We start from the raw sequence: 15,579 nt of genomic DNA on the forward strand, positions 1-15,579 counted from the left end.
AGACAGCAGTGCATCAGCATAATGCCAACGCACATTTCGCAAATTGCTTTCTCAAGGCTATAGTGCTGACGCCGGCACCCACCGGAACTTTTAAGAGAAACAAGCAGCCAATTTGAGGAAAGGATTTGTCACGTGGTGTGTTTTTACCAATAGCAATTCAATTGCATTATTCATAGTATACGGACCTTCAATCACTGCCGATATCAGTCCGGCAAGTTCATATATTATAAGCATATATAACAGGAATCTATATTTGTTATATCATATAGTAATTTCCTTCAGAAAGGTCGGATAATTAAATAATTGTTTTAGATTTGTTTAATAAATTCCTTGACCTAAGAATTGTGTGCAAAAAATAAATATACATATTGAAATAGCTATAAAATCAATAAGAAGGTAAACACTAGAGGTTATATAATAACACATCATACAACTAAATAAAATAGTATATAAGTTGTCAAAATTACATTAAAGCTATATAACACTAACACCATATATAATGAAAGACCAAATATCTAAATGAAATTAAAATAATAAATATATAATATAGAAATATATGTGTACTTACTCATGTATAATATTAAATAAAATTATTGCTAGAATAATATGTGACACTGTTGTGGAATTGTGAATAAATAATAATCATATATGGAGAAAAGTTATGTGTGCTGCGATAATTGTTGTAAGAAAAGTGATAGAAGAAAAGTGATAAACCAAAAAAAATGTGAAAATAATTTTTTTAAACAAAATATTTTTTTTATTGGTAATTGAGTGAAAATGAAAAATCAAAAAGTAGTGATCTAACAATATATATAAATTGTGAAAGAGTGATATGAATATATATATAAATTGTGTATTATAAAATAAAGTACATGTCATAAATAAGTGATAGAGAAATAAGTGATATAAATATTGACCAATAATAATCATTTATAAAAATGATATAGATAAAAGTATAGATATGTAATATATTCCCAATAGAAAACTGAAAATGAATAAATCAAAACAAATGTGATTATATATTTAGTGAATACTGTATCATAGTGTGTCATTATTATTGTATATTGAACTATTATAAGGCATATATTCCACTTGTAATACTATTGTATATATTATAATATAATATAAAATATACAATCTCCCAGAGTAATATATTCTTTCTTGGATATCAAACATAAATCATCATATGTATGTAGTCCAGGTCTAGGATAAGTGTGTTATGTACTTTATCAAATAATAGAATCCGATAAAGAAGATGAAGATATCAATATATTTATAAGAAAGCAGAGTAATTGATCCCTTCATTAAGACCTCCAGGTCTTAAACTATCCAATAATAAAATGTATCTGGATTCCCGTTTCAACAGTTGTTTATTAATGTCACCGCCTCTGATTCCAAGCTGTACCTTTTCTAGGCCAAAAGCCCGCAACTTGGTTCTCCCTGCGCCCGTTCTGGGGAGGCCACACACACACCGCCCCGGGGGTCACACACACACACACTCATGCACACACACTCACTCATACACACTTACATACACCACACACACTGACATACTTACCCTGCTGCAGAAGAGCCGGCTGCCGATGCAGAAGACAGCGCTCAGGAAGGTGAGTAATTAAGGACTAATGAAGCTAATTGGAATCTTCCAATTGCTTAATTAGTCCTCAAGGGGGGGGAGGGGCCGCGGGGGTGTCAGAGCAAGTCCAGGTGATTTTTCCTAAAATCATCGTTTTTAGAAAAAAATCACGCTTGCTCAGGAGGTGCGTGAAAAAAACCTCCCGGTGCGTGTTTTTTAAAAAACTACGCACCTAATAGAATAGTAAAAAACCCGCACCTTAAGGAAAAACCTCGCAGGTGCGGGTTTTTTGCTATTCTCGCACACAATTGAATATGCCCCTATGTATGAAACAGAGACATATTATCAAGTATACGAACAGAGTAAACAGAGACATATTATCTGCATGTCACTCTGGTCATACTGCAGGTGCAGACCACAATTACTGATTACTGGTTTACACCAGTTCTTTTTTAGGATCCACCTCCTCTAGATAATATACAGTCAGGTGCATAAATATTGGGACATTGACAGAATTTTCATATTTTGGCCTCTATTCACCACCACAATGGCTTTGAAATTAAACAAACAAGATGTGCTTTAACTGCAGACTTTCAGATTTAATTTGTGGGTAATTACATCCAAATCAGGTGAACGGTGTAGGAATTACAACGGTTTCTATATGTGCCTCCCACTTTTTAAGGGGACAAAAGTAATGGGACAAACTAAACAATCCTAAATCTAACTTTCACTTTTTAATACTTTGTTGCAAATCCTTTGCAGGCAATTACAGCCTAAAGTCTGGAACACATAGACATCACCAGACGCTGGGTTTCATCCCTGGTGATGCTCTGCCAGGCCTCTACTGCAAATGTCTCCAGTTCCTGCTTGTTCTTGGGGCATTTTCCCTTCAGTTTTGTCTTCATCAAGTGAAATGCATGCTCAATCGGATTCAGGTCAGGGGATTGACTTGGCCATTGCATAACATTCCACTTTTTAGCCTTAAAAAACTCTTTGGTTGCTTTTGCAGTATGCTTCGAGTCATTGTCCATCTGCACTGTGAAGCGCCGTCCAATGAGTTCTGAAGCATTTGACTGAATATGAGTATATAATATTGCCCGAAACACTTCAGAATTCATTCTGCTGCTTTTGTCAGCAGTCACATCATCAATAAATACAAGGGAACCAGTTCCATTGGCAGCCATACATGCCCACACCATGACACTACCATCACCATGCTTCACTGATGAGGTGGTATGTTTTGGATCATGAGCAGTTCCTTTCCTTCTCCATACTCTTCTCTTCCCATAACTCTGGTACAAGTTGATCTTTGTCTCATCTGTCCATAGGATGTTGTTCCAGAACTGTAATGGCTTTTTTAGATGTTGTTTGGCAAACTCTAATCTGGTCTTCCTGTTTTTGTGGCTCACCAATGGTTTACATCTTGTGGTGAACCCTCTATATTCACTCTTCTGAAGTCTTGTCTTGATTGTTGACTTTGACACATATACACCTACCTCCTGGAGAGTGTTCTTGATTTGGCCAACTGTTGTGAAGGGGTTTTTCTTCACCAGGGAAATAATTCTTCTGTCATTCACCACAGTTGTTTTCCGTGGTCTTCCGGGTCTGTTGGTGTTGCTGAGCTCTCCGGTGCGTTCTTTCTTTTTAAGAATGTTCCAAACAGTTGATTTGGCCACACCTAATGTTTTTGCTATCTCTCTGATGGGTTTGTTTTGATTTTTCAGCCTAATGGTGGCTTGCTTCACTGATAGTGACAGCTCTTTGGATCTCATATTGAGAGTCGACAGCAACTGATTCCAAATGCAAATGTGACACCTAGAATCAACTCCAGACCTTTTACCTGCTTAATTGATAATTAAATAATGAGGGAATAACCCACATCTGTCCATGAAATAGCTTTTGAGTTGATAGTCCCATTACTCTTGTCCCCTTAAAAAGTGGGAGGCACATATAGAAACTGTTGTAATTCCTACACCGTTCACCTGATTTGGATGTAATTACCCTCAAATTAAATCTGAAAGTCTGCAGTTAAATCACATCTTGTTTGTTTCACTTCAAAGCTATTGTGGTGGTGAATAGAGGCCAAAATATGAAAATTCTGTCAATGTCCCAATATTTATGCACCTGACTGTAGTTATTATCTGTGATTTTCCATTTTTATATATTATATTGTATATGTGTATAAACAATTTGCTTCAGTTTTACTTTTGACCAGTCAAAATTTATATATTACATTAATGTTTGTCTGATATTAAATTATTTTATAATTTCATTGCTAGCCATCGTTTCTATTTATCCCAATTAGAGCAAAGAATTAAATTGGAAATCCATTCTCAACAATCTGCCCATGTTTCCTATGTTCTCCTGTCACTATGTCATCATCCTTGTGGGTGGACATATGCAAAATCAGTGTGATGTGGTGATTGCTAGCTTCTATGGAAAAATTGCATAATGTGCAGCACAGATATTGGGGCTTTCAATTTTCCAAAAATCTGTCCTGTTCCCCGTCCTGATTAAAAAAATCTGACAGTGTGTAGCTAGCTGAACTGTAGCCTATGTCTTGCTGAGTAGAAGACAATTGTTTTCTGCACAGTTTCCTATCAGAATCACAGAGGGGCTCTCCTTTTCACACTCTGACACACATATACATAACAACTGTCACTAATCAAAGAAGGAAGTGAAAACCAATAATTATTACTTATCTTTGGTTCTGATAAAGTGCAAAACTGCCCTGATATGACTCTCGGGGACCCCTATGGGTAGCATATACTGATACACACAGCTAAGGAAAGTTATGATGGTTTGTGGTTTTTGCAAAAGCTGTTATTGGAAATATCATTAACCAGTGCTGTCTCAGGAATCTACTCCTACAACCTATTACAGCACCATTATTACACTTGAGAGATATGAAATAAAGTATTTGTTCTTAAGCTGGGTACATACTGACAGATACATTGTCCGATCAATTGATTGGCCAATGTATCTGCTGCCCGCCGGGTAGTGTGTACCCGCGATATGTCAACATATAGCATTGGCTGTGCTGCACAGCCGATAGACAGATATGTCTGCAGACATACCGCCCATACACACACAGCGGCAGCCGCGGGGAGGGGGGCGGGACATGCCCCCCCACCTGCCGACACACGTCTCCAACACGCCCCCTGGTTGCCTGGACCCGCAGCTAGACACAGATGATGGCTGTTCAGTGTGTATGAACGACCATCATCTGCAGATATATCTGTCAGGTGTGTACCCACCTTTAGATTCCAGTGGTTCATACATAAAGTAGCTGCTATCGTTTGGGGTATGCCACATACAGCCTTATAGCCTGAATCAGAGGTGCTCGCAAATCCCGTTGCATCTGCAATTCCATATGCAGCAGTTGTGCAAAAATATACAAATGTCGCAGCTGCAGGAACTTGTACTGAGATGCCCACTAGTGCAGTCTCAAATCTGCCACTTGCGTACAAAGATGCACCATCTGTCATACATCGTTTGAACCATCATATCTCTGAGCAACGTTATGGTCGCTCAGAATGTCCATCACAAGTAAGCCACCAGAGCCTTTACCACTGTACAAATTTACATTCGCAGGCTAAGACACTGCCCCAAAACAGTGAAGACACGCCTGCTTTCCCCACCCCCCGTAACCTCCCACAAATGCTTTCTGGCTGTCAATAACACTGCGTCTCACTATGACCACTGGGGGTGATTCAGCATCGGACGGAATTGCAAAGCAGCTGCATTTGCGATCCCAGCACTGCGACCGATTGCTGGTCAATGGTCGCGATGATGGATGGCATGCACTGGGCTTCCAACCAGCTGAGTAAGCCTCAGCTTGCTAGGCTAGGAAACACAGTCCCTGGCCTTGCCACTCCCGGAAAACTGGGCAGACATGCCCCCACACTGCCCGTTAAATTCCTCTGCCTGCCAATCAGGCAGAGGCATCGAAGGGACTGCGTGCGATTGGTGCACTTATTTGCAATGCTAAATCAGCCCCTGAATCAGTGTAATCTAATTTTGCACATGAAAAGAGCAATTTATGCGGCTGCACAGTATGAAAGAAATCACTCAGATGCGCAAAAGTCGACTCTGCGTGCACCTCTGAATTAATCTGCATTGATGGAAAGGGATAAAAAGAGTGTAAAGAATGTTTTGTGAAGAAGCATGTATTTTTGGTAATTATTGTCTGGTTAGAGATCTGTATACAATGCAATGCACACAAACATGTTTGTAATAAAATAATTAGATCATTTATTAAATAAATACAGAATTCTGTGACAGTCACAACATTTTGGACAACAGTGTTACTGTGTTGTAACAGAATGGTTGCAATTGGCATATTTATGCACAGACTATGAATTGGCGATGCTGCAACTATAGTATCTAAAGCCACAGGGACTAGGGAGGTAACTAGGTATTTGAAGGCCCCATAGCAAAAATTTGTAAGGGCCCCTATGTACCAAGAAATGGTGAAAAATATATATAACACATGTAACTTTGACAAGGAAGATAGGCCCCCAGCTCTGGGCCCCATGGCAGCTGCACTCCTTGCACCTATGGTAGTTACATCGGAATCTGTATGATTTACCCGACAGCGGAAGCTCGGCAGTGAAGATCCTGACAGAAAAGTATTTATTCTATTTACTATCCTAACCTCCCCCCACTAACACTAACCCTCCCTTAGGGGTGCCTAACCCTAACCTTCCCAAGTGCCTAACCATAACCCCCTTCTAAGTGCCTAAACCTAAACCCCCCTTCCCCGCAGCCTATCCCTAAGTCTCCTGGGGGAAGGGGGGTGCCTAACCCTAACCTCCCTACGGGGGTGCCTTACCCTAACCCCTCCTTCCCCTAGCCTTCCCTAACCTCCCGGGGGGGGGGTGCCTAACCCTAAGTCCCCCCCCGGGAGCCCATAACCTAACCCTCCCACCCACGGCTGTCCGCGCCCGGCTCACCTTCGATCGGTAACCCGGGTGTCGGGCTCCCGGCGTAGGTCTGACAGGCGATCAGGATTTCGACACCTGTCATCAGACACTTGCCGGGATTAGACAGTCGGGATGCCGATGGTTGGCATTTAGGCTGTTGGCTTCCTGACTGCATACCATTACATCCATGACAGGGACTGTCTGTTGCAGGGAAGAACAAATAAATAGTTCAAAATAGGTGTATAGTACGAGTCTTTATAATATGGCATCTTAGATTGCCCTCAGATACTGCTTGATTTTAGTAGCAATGTCATATTATAAATTGATGTGGCATGGTTATTGGAGTTGACTGCACACACCTGGCCCTGTGTGACTGAACAAACAACTATAAAATAGATGGAAAAACAACACTTAAAACATTATTTGTTGTTGATGGTTCCCTCAGTCCTGGAGATGATGTAGTGTTGTTCTATAGTACTAATCCTTCTGGGATTCATAACCTGTGAACTTGAGCTGTGGAGTGAAGTACTGAGTACGAATCCTTGTGGACATCAAGCTTCTTGAAGTCAGGCTACACTACAGTCCATGTGTTTTGTTCTCTTGTCTTCGCACTTATTTGCTCCTGATAAGAAGAGTGGGTGATCCAATGGTTATTTACTGCATCCTCAGCTGTTACTGTGCCTTCCAGGGACAAAGCTCATTTTTGGGTCACCAAGGGCAAAAACTGAGCTACCCTCCCCCTCCACCTGATCACAGATGGTACAGGTGGAGGGGGCAGGTAATATGATTAAAAAGGTTCCAAGGTATATTATTTACTGTATGGAGCAGATTAGCTGATTACAGAAGTTAAGGGTGTTAATGTATGGAGCAGGTTATCTAATTACAAAGGTTACAGGATGAATTAATGGAATGTATGGAGCAGCTTACCTGATCAAAGAGCCTAGTGTCAGAATGTATGCTCTAGGCATGCCATTTACTTGTGGTATGCAGGTGATTTTCTGGGAGCATAGTTTGAATCTATACATCTGGGTAACATAGGGGTCTATTTACTAAGTAGTGTTAGGAGACAGAGTGAAAAGTGATAAGGTGCCAGCCAATCAGCTCCCAACTGTCATCTCACAGGCTGTGTTTGAAAAATGACAGTTGGGAGCTGATTGGCTGGCACCTTATCACTTTCTTATCACTTTTCACTCTGTCTCCTAACACTGCTTAGTAAATAGACCCCATAGTGTTTAATTTCAATGGAGGTGAAGTCATTGTGTATATTAGTGCATTGTATAAAGGGGAGGGACTATGCTGTGCAATGTTAAGGGGAGGGGACATTCAGGCAGTGTGGCATAGTCTGTACCTGCCCACCCAAAATCTGTCCCCCGGGACATGCTTCCCTGTTGCTTCACTACTAGTGCCTTCACATAAGTACTATCAGCAGGGTGTGTGTTTTCGAGTACTTGAGCAGGGTGGTGATACTCTGCTCTTGTTCATTCCAGATGAGCAATGGTTTCTTAATCCATTTAATTGTTCATGGTAGTGGTTCAGTATAAGTTCCATGTGTATGTTTATACCAGTGCATTTCATTGCTTAGTGATTGTGACTTCTTCAGGAAAAGTAGTTGAATACAATGTATACATAAGTAGATTTAAACTGACATCACTTAAGGATTGTGAGGGCCCTATTATTAAAATTGCCATGGCCCCCCGCAGAAACTACTATTCCCCTTACATTGTCTCTGGACTCTACACTAACCAGCAAGGTCGCAGCATACTACAATATGAATGCAACACTTCTAGGAACAAACTCCCGCCAGCAGAGCGGACAAGATCTAATACACTGCCAGGGGCAAATGAAGGATTTTGAATGGGGGGGTTAGAGAGAGAGAGAGAGAGAGAGAGAGAGAGAAAGACAAGGAAGGAGATGAAGAGAGGGGGGAGAAAGGGGAAGGAGGGAGACAGAGAGAGGGAGGGAGGGAAAATAAAACAGAGAAAGTGGGAGAGATAAAGAGGGTGGAGAGGGGACAGAGAGGGAGAGAGAGAGGGGGGTGGAGAAAGGGAGAGAGAGGGAGATAGCGAGAGAAAAGTCATGAGGGAGATTTGAGGGGGGGAGAAAGGGAAGGAGGGAGAGAGAGGGAGGAAGGAGAGAGGCAGACATGGAGGGAGATAGGCAGAGCAGGATTAATGCTTGCAGGGGCCTCATGGCAACTAAGTAGTGGGGACCCCTGCCAATAAAAATTCCACAGCCCCCCGCAGCCACTACTATGCCCCTTACCTAGGGAGAGGGAAAGAGGGAGAAAGAGGAATAGAGAGACAGAGGGGGGGGGGAGAGGGAAAATAGAGAGATGGAGAGTGGGGGAGAGAGGAGGAAGACAAAGAGAGGGAGAGAGACACAGGGAGAGAGAGCAATAGATGGCGAAACAGATAGGTAGGGAGAAAGAGGGTGAGAGGAAAAGAGAGAAAGGGAGAGAGGGAGGGAGGGGAAGAGAGGAAAAGGGAGAGAGGAGGGAGACAAAGATGGAGGGATACATAGAGAGGAGGAGAGACAGAGGGAGAGAAAGAGGGAAAGGAGGGAGACAGAGAGGGAGACTGCGAGCACACACACTGTTTCAGCTTCATCATGTTCCTGACAGGGTCGGGCATGTAACAGCATTAGGCCCCGCCTCTTACCCATACACCCACGAATCATGGCATTATCAGAGTGAGGGGGCAGGGTTTAAGCCCCGTACACAATGGACAATGGCCCTCATTCAGAGTTGGTCGCAAGAAGCGATCGCTCTCTCTGAATGAGGGCGGCCGCTTCATTTTTGAAGTGCAGCCTCATGGTCGTTAGTTAAGCTGTGGGTTACCACCCACAGCTTAACGACCGACCAGGTTGATGGTCACGATGGTGATCACCACCGCGACCATCGGGGCTTACGACCAGACCCTAAGGTTGGGTCTGGGCACTCATAAGCCCCAGGGAGCTTTCAGCTCTGATGGAGCAGGAAGCTCCCCACTGACATCAGTGATGATGTCAGTGTGGCCGCCCACAAAACGGTAGGCGTTCGTTAAGGAACGCCTCCGTTTTGGAAACCACCCCCCTGGCCCACCTACCAAATGGAGCGAGCTGTCAATCAACATCGACAGCCGCCCCTTTGGTAACGAGCTCCGGAGCGAGAGAGTTTCTCTGTCGCTCCAGGGCTTGCGCACGCGCAGTGCGGCCGCTGCGCGTGTGCAGGACTAACCATCGAGTCAGTTACGAGCGCATCGGTGCTTGCGGCCGACTCTAAATGAGGTCCAATGTGTGTACGGAGCGACCTTGTCAGCGACGGACATGGGGGGCAACGAACGACGGCGCATGGGGGGGTGCTTGCTGAGTGTGGTGGCCCCCAATGTGTGGGGGCCCCTTGGCGACAGCCCCGTCCACCACGCCTATAATCTGGGAAGGGATAAAGAGTACACACACACTACCTGTTGGGAGAGAAGTCATAAGGGAGATAGAGAAAGGGAGGGATGAGGGGAGAAAGGGAAGGGGAGTGTAGGAAGGGGGAGGAAGAGCGAGAGGGTGGGGGAGGGAAAAGAGAAAGGGAGAGAGAGAGAGACAGAGGGAGAAAGGGAAAGAGAGTGCACACACACAACCAGTTATGACATCAGGCTTCTGATGGGGGCAGGCAATGCCTACCCAGAGACCCGTGAATCGCGGAATTATGTCAGCGAGGGGGCGGGGCCTCCATAATCAGCAACGGTCTATCAGTCACTGTGCTGTCACCACTGTCTACGGTTGGGTGCCAGCCACGGAGTGTTTGAAAAATGGCAGTTATGAGCTGATTGGTTGCTACTTTATCTCTCTCCAAGGCTTAGTACATAGGGGTGTATGTGCTAAGATGGGAAGAGAGATAAAGTGGACAGAGGTAAAGTACCAACCAAGTAGCTCCTAACTATCACTTTACTGGCAGTGTCTGAAAAATGACAATTTGGAGCTGATTGGTTGGTACTTTATCTCACTCCAAAGCTTAGCACATAGACCCCAAAGTATGTGTTTGGGGTTAGATGTAGGGCAAGGTTTTTGCTCAGTTTGAGGCTATGTCATTGCTTATTGACCATTTTCCTGGTACTGTATGTGTTTGAATATTGAGTGATAAAATATCAGTAATATGTGAAGAGTTCAGAGTTAGAGTTAACCAAGTCCACTATAAAAGGATCCCCAATGCTCACAAAAGTTGCCAGTGCAACTAGTTTCTTAGTTTAGCTAAGCAAGCCTTCCCACTGCGCTCCAGCCGCTCCACGTAGCTACTCAGCTACCAACGTCTACCCACGGCTAACCAGCCGCTCCACGTAGCCACTCAGCTACCAACGTCTACCCACGGCTATCCAGCCGCTCCACGTAGCCACTCAGCTACCAACGTCTACCCACGGCTATCCAGCCGCTCCACGTAGCCACTCAGCTACCAACGTCTACCCACGGCTAACCAGCCGCTCCACGTAGCCACTCAGCTACCAACGTCTACCCACGGCTATCCAGCCGCTCCACGTAGCCACTCAGCTACCAACGTCTACCCACGGCTAACCAGCCGCTCCACGTAGCCACTCAGCTACCAACGTCTACCCACGGCTATCCAGCCGCTCCACGTAGCCACTCAGCTACCAACGTCTACCCACGGCTAACCAGCCGCTCCACGTAGCCACTCAGCTACCAACGTCTACCCACGGCTATCCAGCCGCTCCACGTAGCCACTCAGCTACCAACGTCTACCCACGGCTATCCAGCTGCTCCACGTAGCCACTCAGCTACCAACGTCTACCCACGGCTATCCAGCCGCTCCACGTAGCCACTCAGCTACCAACGTCTACCCACGGCTATCCAGCCGCTCCACGTAGCCACTCAGCTACCAACGTCTACCCACGGCTATCCAGCCGCTCCACGTAGCCGCTCAGCTGCCAACGTCTACCCACAGCTATCCAGCCGCTCCACGTAGCCACTCAGCTACCAACGTCTACCCACGGCTATCCAGCCGCTCCACGTAGCCACTCAGCTACCAACGTCTACCCTCGGCTATCCAGCCGCTCCACGTAGCTTCCTAGCTACCTCGTTACTGCCGCATTCCTCAAACTCCTGTCAGTTCGCTGCACCCTCTCATGCGGAGAAACTTCATTAAGCCAAGTCTCCTCCAGCGAGCGTCTGCGCCAAGTAATACAGATCCAAGGCCCAGTCCGGGAACACAGCTCCTAAATTCCACGCTTGTGACAGTTTGCACTGGCCAGATGGACTCGGCAAGTGGTCAAGGATCTGGGATAGAAGCCTCGCAGGATGTACTATCCCGTCTGGAAAGACAGGAGACCTCTCAGGCTCAGCTGATCCAATTTATCCAAGATATGTCGTCACGCCTGGACAACATTCAGTCCTTACTGGCTCATCCCGCTCCCGCTGGCTCCCAAGCCGCCTCTCCTCCTGTGGTGTCACCTGCTCCTCCGGTTCTACCTCCTGCTCGTCTTCAGCTCTCCCCTCCGAGCAAGTTCGATGGCAGCCCCAAATTATGCAGGGTTTTTTTAAACCAAAGCGAAATCCAATTCGAGCTACAATCCGCCAACTTTCCGACGGCCAGAACCAGGGTGGCATATATCATCTCTCTACTCTCTGGCCAAGCACTCGATTGGGTCTCGCCCCTTTGGGAGAAGTCGGATCCCCTGCTCTCCAACTACCCCGAATTTGTTGCTACATTTCGCAAAATCTTTGATGAACCCGGAAGAACCACTTCCGCATCAGCTGATATTCTACGCCTCCGTCAGGGCAGCAGGACCGTCGGCCAATACGTAGTCCAGTTCCAGACTCTGGCTTCAGAACTCAATTGGAACGAGGATGCCCTCATCGCTGCCTTCTGGAGTGGCCTTTCTGAAAGGCTCAAAGACGACCTAGCTTCCCGTGACCTTCCAACCAGTTTGGATGGGTTAATCTCTCTCTGCAACAAGGTGGATCTCCGTCACAGGGAGCGTGCCTTGGAAAGAGGCAGATTTGATCGTGGAAGGCCACGTCCAGTTTCCCGCTTACCCTCTCCTCCTCTGGGCGAAGAACCCATGCAGGTCAACCGCTCTCATTTATCGGCTGAGGAGCGGCAGAAGAGGCAGAGGCAGAACCTCTGTATGTACTGCGGATCTCCTCAACATTTAGTTAAAACTTGTCCCATTCGTCCAGGAAACGCCTCCTCCTAACTTATGAAAGAGAGGTTAAGTTAGGAGTTGCCATTGAATCACAAAGGAAGTCTGATTCCACCATCCAGGCTCATTTAAAGTGTCCTCGAGGTTCCAAAGCTGTATTAGCTCTCCTGGATTCCGGAGCGGCAGAGTACTTTGTCACTACTGAATTTGTCCAGAAGCATCAAATCCCCATGGAAGCGTTGCCTCGAGTAATCACTTTAACCGCCATCGATGGTAGTCGCATTTCTAGTGGAACCATCACCCATCGTACAACACCACTTAAACTTACCATTGGGGTGCTCCATTCCGAACAACTATCCTTCCTAGTGATTCCCAAAGCCTCTCATTCTTTAGTCCTCGGATTACCCTGGCTACAGAGACATTCACCTCAAATCGATTGGACCACCATGCAAATAATTTCCTGGGGTTCCAATTGCTTCAAAGGCTGCCTTCAGCGGGTAATACCTATCAGATCTTCCATTGTATGGGATTCTACAGACCTGCCCAAAGCCTACGATGGGTTTCAGGACGTCTTTAGCAAACAGAGCGCAGACCTGTTACCTCCCCATCGTGATTGGGACTGTCCCATAGATCTGATTCCCGGGAAGAATCCTCCTAGAGGCCGAACCTACCCTCTATCTCTCCCTGAGACTCAGGCCATGTCGGAGTACATTACGGAAAACTTAAATAAAGGCTTCATTCGACCTTCCACGTCTCCAGCAGGGGCTGGATTTTTCTTTGTAAAAAAGAAAGATGGTGGCTTGCGCCCGTGTATTGACTACTGGGGTCTTAATGAAATAACTATTAAGAATCGCTACCCTCTTCCTCTCATTACAGAGTTATTTGATAGAGTCAAGGGAGCCACAGTTTTTTCCAAACTCGACCTAAGAGGAGCCTATAATTTAATTCGTATCCGTCCAGGCGATGAATGGAAAACGGCCTTCAACACCAGGGATGGGCACTACGAGTATCTCGTTATGCCCTTCGGCCTCTGTAATGCTCCGGCCGTCTTCCAGTTTTTCGTCAATGAAATCTTCCGGGACCTCTTGTACAAGTGTGTGGTCGTTTACTTAGACGACATTTTGATTTTTTCTCAAGACCTCCAAACTCATCGAGACCAGGTCAAACAAGTCCTTCTGAGGTTGCGGTTCAATCAACTGTTTTGCAAATTAGAGAAGTGTCTGTTTGAGGTCTCAAGTGTACCATTCCTGGGATACATTATCTCCGGAACAGGCCTTCAAATGGATTCGTCAAAACTACAAGCCATTCTTGATTGGTCTCTTCCTTCTTCCTTAAAATCCATACAAAGATTCCTAGGATTTGCCAACTACTATCGCAAGTTTGTAAAAGGTTTCTCGAGTCTGGTAGCTCTGATTACAGCCCTCACCCGCAAGGGAGCAGATCCAACTATATGGCCCGTCGAAGCTACCTCTGCATTTCAACTTCTTAAGCAAGCCTTCATCTCCGCTCCCATCTTAAAGCAACCAGACTCCACCCGGCCCTTTATCCTGGAGGTGGACGCATCCTCTGAAGGTGTCGGTGCAGTGCTCTCCCAGCGATTTAAAGATGAAAAGCTTCATCCCTGTGGTTTCTTTTCCCAGAAGTTTTTGCCTGCAGAGAAGAACTACACCATTGGAGATCAAGAGTTACTCGCCATGAAACTAGCCCTCGAAGAATGGCGATATCTTCTAGAAGGAGCTCATTACCCCATTACCATTTTTACTGACCATAAGAACCTCCTTTACCTTAAATCTGCAAATTGCTTGAACCCTCGTCAAGCCCGGTGGGCAATGTTTTTCTCCAGATTTAACTTCAAAGTCTCCTATCGCCCCGGTTCACAAAACCTCAAAGCCGACGCATTCTCCCGTTCCATGACGAGCAACCCTGATCTACCCATGGAACAGCCCCAACCAATCTTGAATTCAGCTTTCTTCGCCTCTACCCAATTATCTTCTATACCCCCGGTTGGGAAGACTTTCGTCGCTCCGGAACTCTGCAAGAGGTTACTGCATTGGGATCATGCTTCCCGGTTCTCTGGTCACCTGGGTATGGATAAAACCCTAGAATTTATCCAGCGGTCCTATTGGTGGTCTTCGATGAAAAAGGACGTCAGGTCTTATGTGTCTTCATGCATCAAATGTGCCCAACACAAGATACCTCGGCGGGTTCCACACGGTCAACTCCAACCTCTTGCAATTCCATCTAAGCCATGGACTCACCTATCTATGGATTTCATCTCTGATCTTCCTCCATCTCGGGGCCACAACACAATTTGGGTTATCGTGGATCGTTTTTCTAAAATGGCTCATTTCGTACCACTTACTGGGCTTCCGTCTGCACCTCTACTTGCCCAGAGCTTTATAAAAGAGATCTTCAAGCTCCACGGCCTTCCTCAAGAGATCATCTCTGACAGGGGAGTACAGTTCGTAGCGAAGTTCTGGAGGTCACTCTGCTCAGCCCTTCAGGTAAAACTCAAATTTTCTACCGCTTATCATCCCCAGACCAACGGTCAGACCGAAAGGGTCAATCAAGACCTGGAACAGTTCCTGCGCACTTTTGTCTCCTCCTCCCAAGATGACTGGATTGAACTTCTTCCTTGGGCCGAATTTGCCCACAATAATCATTATCACACGTCCACCAGCTCAACTCCTTTTTTTACAGGTTTTGGTCAACATCCTCGAGTGCCAGAGTTCCCTCTTCTTCCCACATTAGATGTGCCTGCGGCCGAAATGTCCCTTCAACGGTTCTCCAACATCTGGGAAAAGGTTCGTTCCTCTCTGACTAAAACGTCAGCCCGGTACAAGAGATTTGCTGACCGCCAAAGACGAGTGGTTCCAAATTTCCGACCTGGGGATATGGTCTGGCTCTCTACCCGAAACCTAAGACTCCGAGTACCCTCGATGAAATTTGCTCCGCG

The sequence above is a fragment of the Taudactylus pleione genome, unplaced genomic scaffold (assembly GCF_031769625.1).
Source record: "Taudactylus pleione unplaced genomic scaffold, aTauple2 ptg000205l, whole genome shotgun sequence".
Taxonomy (NCBI): Eukaryota; Metazoa; Chordata; class Amphibia; order Anura; family Myobatrachidae; genus Taudactylus; species Taudactylus pleione.